This window comes from Dipteris shenzhenensis, chromosome 4 (genome assembly GCF_047967505.1).
Source record: "Dipteris shenzhenensis isolate YYH24624 ecotype China chromosome 4, Dip_SZ_1.0, whole genome shotgun sequence".
Lineage (NCBI taxonomy): Eukaryota > Viridiplantae > Streptophyta > Polypodiopsida > Gleicheniales > Dipteridaceae > Dipteris > Dipteris shenzhenensis.
The window spans coordinates 3,381,292-3,386,780 of NC_141599.1; positions in this window are offsets into that span (position 1 = coordinate 3,381,292).

The following is a 5,489-nucleotide window of genomic DNA, read 5'->3' on the forward strand; positions in this document are numbered from 1 at the left end:
ATGTGACAATGGCATACTCTTCATGTCTAGTCTACCTGTAGGGTTGCTTACCACTTCAGATGATGCATATTCCTAGGATTGGATTTTGGATTTCAGTGCTTCATTCCATATTACTCCCACAGGGAATGGTTCTCCACTTATGACAGTGGAAAGACATGTTGTGTGCATCTTGGAAATAACTATGCATGTGACATAGAGGGAGCAGGTGACATAAAGTTTTCTTATGCAAATGGGTCTGCTTTTGTTTTGAAAAATGTGAGACATGTGCCTAAGCTAACCAAGAGTCTCATTTCCATGGGTCAGTGATGTTGGTTTTCAGACCACCATTGGTTTTTAGAGATAGAAAATTCATAAGGGCTCTATGGTTTTGGCAAGGGGTGCCAACTGTGGGACGTTGTATCCCTTACATATATCAAGGATGTCTGATCATGTTATTGCAATAACCGAGCAGCCAAGTACTTCTTTGTGGCATTGCTGGTTGAGGCACATGAGCCAGAATGGAATGAAACTCTTATGTCGTTTGGGTTATGTACCGCATTTGAGTTTTTCTGATTTTGAAATTTGTGAGCACTGTCTCTATGGGAAGCATACTAAATTAGTACATAAAAGAAGGGGAAAGAAATAGCTTGAAAGGCTTGATTTGGTTCATTCAGACGTATGTGGTCCCATGCCTACACGGTCATTAGGCGAGTCTAAATACTATGTGACATTCATTGATGATGTAACTAGGAAAGTGTGGGCTTATGCTATAGCTCAGAAGAGCGATGTGTTCCAAGTATTTTCAAAATGGCTAGATTTGGTTGAAAATCAGTCAAGTAGAACGCTTAAATGCCTACGGACTGACAATGGTGGAGAGTATCTCTCTCATGACTTTCAACATTTTTGTGATACACGTGGGATCAAGAGGGAGCTCCCATCCCATCATACTCTAGAGCAAAATGTAGTTGCAAAAAAGATGAACCACACCATAATGCAAGTGGTTTTTGGGCTGAGGCAATGAAGACGTGCATGTGATCATTAGATCACCTAGTAAGAGTTTGGATGGTGGTATTCCTGAAGAGGCATGGAGTGGCAAGAAGCCCTCTTACTCTCATTTGTGTATATTTGGGGGTGAGGCATATGCACATGTGCCAAAAGAGCTTCAGAAGAAGCTAGATCCTAAGTCTAGGAAATGCATCTTTCTGAGTTATGGTGAAAGTGGAGAGATGGGCTATCGTCTCTGGGATCCAGAAGCAAAGAAGATCATATGTAACCATGATGTGGTCTTCAATGAGAAGAAGATTCATAAGACACCCATGAGGGATGTGGAAATGAGGAGAAGATTCATAAGACACCCATGAGGGATGTGGAAATGAGAAGAAGATTCATGAGACGGGATGTGGAAATGAGGAGAATCACTCTCTAGGATGTGAATCCACCTACATATGTTGATAGACAGCCATGCACCAAATGTGCAGGAAATGGTGCCACTAGGTACTCCCATAGGTACACAATCAAGGGAAGCTGATGGATCATCTATTGGAGGAGAAAATTCATAAGACATCCATGAGGGATGTGGAAATGAGAAGAAGATTTATGAGACGAGATGTGGAAATGAGGAGAATCACTTTCTAGGATGTGAATCCACCTGCATATGTTGATAGACAACCATGCACCAAATGTGTAGGAAATGGTGCCACTAGGTACTCCCACAGGTACACAATCAAGGGAAGTTGATGGATCATCTATTGGTGGAAATAATGAGCCTAATGAGGCTGATATGCAGGTGGGACAACAAGCAGAAATGCCTTTGAGAAGATCAACTAGAGTGTCTAGATTGCGTGAGAGATTTGTTCCACGGGCAGACTATGTGATGCTTATTGATTGCAAGGAGCCTTCTTGCTACAGAGAGGCTATGATGCGTGAGGATTAGCACAAGTGGGAATATGCTATGCAATCAAAGAGCATTTGGTTTGTAAGCTGAAAAAGAGTCTCTATGGCCTTAAGCGAGAGCACCTAGAGAATGGTATCAGAAGTTTGATGCTTTCATTGGGTCCCAAGGTTTTTGAAGAAGTGAGATTGATCACGGCCTCTACTCTAAAAGGGCTAAGGATAATAGCCTGATACTCCTGGCACTTTATGTGGATGATATGCTATTGGATAGCAAGAACACTTATGACCTGGATGCATTGAAGGACAAGTTGCATGAGGCCTTTGACTTGAAGAATTTGGGACCTGCAAGTTATATTCTTGGTATGTGCATCATGCACGATCGAAGTAGGAAACTCCTTTGGCTTTCACAAAAGAAGTATGTTACAAAAGTGTTGCACCATTTCAATATCGAGGGGGGGAATTCAATAAGTACTCCATTGCCTCCATATGTGAAACTGAGTCAGGCAGATAGTCCCAAATCAGATGAGGAGAGGGCCATGATGGCCTAGGTTCCTTATGCATTAGCGGTTGGGAGTCTTATGTATGCTATGATAGCTACTAGACGGGACATTGCATTTGTAGTGGGGGTTGTTAGCTGATAAATGGCTAATACAGGAAAGAGGCATTGGGAGGCAGTTAAGTGCATCATGAGGTACATGAAGGATACCAAGGAGATGTGCATTTGCTTTGGCAGAGGAGATATGCATGTACTTGGGTACACAGATTTAGACTATGCATGGCATCTGGATAGCAGGAGATCCACTTCTGGTTATGTGCTCACCTTTGTAGGTGGTGCAATGTTGTGGATGTGTCGCCACAAAAGTGTGTTGCTTTGTCGACCATAGAGGCCAAGTATGTTGCAACCATAGAGGGTTGCAAGGAGGCTATATGACTTGATCGGCTACTAGGAGATTTGGGGATTCATACAAGTGTACCGACATTGCTCCATGAGTGCTATTTAGCTAGCACAGAATGCGGTGTTTCATACAAAGACCAAGCACATTGAGGTCAGGTACCATTTCATTAGGGAGGTACTTGAGGACAAGCGCATTGATCTTATCAAGGTTCATACAGATGATAATCTTGTAGATATGCTAACGAAGAGTCTACCTAGTTAGTGGTTTGAGTATTGTCGTGTATTGATGGACATTAGATAGTATGTCCACTGGTAGTTCTCCTTAAAGGGACATTGGCCTTTAAGTGGGAGGTTGTGGAGGTTAAAGCCACTGTGTTCTAACCAATGACCATGGCTATGTACAATACTCAAACACATATATATATGGATGACATAGAAGATTAGGGTGTTCTACACCCACCAAAACGTGTGTGGCTCTCTTCTAGCTCTCCCTCTTTCTCACCCTCTTCCATTCCGCTTCCATGGAGAGCACTCTCATTTATTAGCTTTTATGTATATAAGAAGTGTGCCCAATAAATATTATTTCACTTTTATGACCTAACATAACAAATCTACTTTATTTTTATAAATGTTTGCAATATGACTTGTGCTTACTATAGTTTGTGTGGTTGTCCTTTTAGACATAGGAGTTACCCTTTTAGACAAAGGATGGTCTCCGTGGCTAACCTTTTGCACAAAGGGTGGATTAAGGCTGCCCTATCCTCTAAAAGGCCATTTGCATGAGTGCCATAATATGAAACATAGAGAAGTCTCCATTTGTCGCCCTATTAGACAACGTGTGGTTTTCGTAGAAGAAAGGGTATTTTACATGATCACCTCCTTAAATGAGCCAATGTCATGGAAATCAAACACTACAATGTGTAGGCTTCCATAATGGGAATTGGACTTGTCATTTCACTCTAATAAGAAAAATTAATGACTTCACATGCAAGAAAGTAAATGATTCAAATACATATTGTAAGAAAGTAATTACTCATGCATGATTTAGAGAAACAAAAGAACACCATACATTGTGCACATAAAATTGAGAAAAGCTTATACCTTTTTATAGTATAAACTATATCCACTAATTTGTTAGGACAAATGCCTATTGAAACCAAAGAACTTTGCCTAGTGCTATTTTTTTAATCATTATAGTTTTGTCATTCTCTCACTCCCTAAAGCCTTGATATACTATCAAGAATACCCTACTAAAGATGAGATCAATCACCCATTGGAAGAACCAATACTACCTCTTGGCCATTACACTATGTGTGATGCCTGTGTGACCACGGCCACTAACATCACTTAGACGATTAAGAATTCTACCTAAATTATATCTTCTTCCACTCAACACCACATGTATATCCATTGGTGAACTCAAAATTAGACCTTGTTTTTACTCTCTCTCTCTCCCCCACATTGATACTTGACCCACATAGCACTTGCAGTGCCCAACTTTGGAGACAATACAAAGTCTACACAATGAATATTGTATAAGTCCTTAGATTATATTCACAATTGTTATGAATGGAAGGAAGCCATTGACCCGTGGCTTTAGAGTGATCCTGCTAACCGTGGCTATCTTGTATTATGCTGATCGTTGCTCTATGAGTATCCCGCCGTCCGACATGATACCTTACCCCCATGCCCGTGATCATACCCATTTCTCGCCAATCGTTGCGCTACGTCTATCACACCACCCATTGTTATTTTACTTCGCTGCCCATTTCTCTTTTTATTCCATCGATTATTGTGATCCACCTACTCTGTTGCTCGTCGCAATTTTCGATCCCCACGCCCATCGCCATAACTATACTGCCGACCGATGCGTTGAGCATTATCCCGCTGACCTCCCGATCCTGCCACCCATTGTCTTAACCTTATCCTATACCCATAGGGATACCACTTGCATCTTATCTTGCCAAACATGTGGCAAGACCTATCCCACCGATCATCGTGGTACATCTATCCCACTGCGCATCGTGTTTCACTCACTCCACCGCCCATCACTATACGAGTATCCCATTGTTCGGTGTAATACCCTATCCCTATGACCATCGCCACATAACGTTATTCCCACGACCGTTCGTGATACCTCTGGGGTACCCAGGAATTAAAAAAATTAAAGAACCTCAGTTCATCTTGAGTGTGCCTAGTTAGAGGCCTCCCACATGCACTTGAGGTCTGGGAGAATTTTGTCTAAGGATCCCGCACTGAGAGATAGTGCTTCGAGCTATGCTCAGCCCACCCTCCGCCCTAACTGGGGTTCTGATAGTTTGATTCCTAGCCTCCGCTCGGTAATAGGCCCTCGACAAGAAGACCTATCTAGCTCTGATGATACGGAGAGCTTAGATGAACTAATGCAAGACCCTTTGGGTCCACGGGCCTCTAAAGCCCCATTCACTAGTGTGGCATCTCCAAACTCTCCTGCACCTTCCGTTGCATCCAGGTTGAGAGGTACATTCTCCAACATGTTCGGACGTTTAGGCCAAATAGAGTCGGCAAACATGGAGAACCCCTTCGCCAGCATGTCTACAGGAAGGAAAGGTCAGCAACATGCATTTTTTTATTACTTCAAGCCCCATATCTCTAGTGCAAAATGCACCTGATTTTTTCCTCTTATTTAAATACTCACATGGGTAGGTTGGCACAAATGACTCTTGCCACTTCAACCTACTTT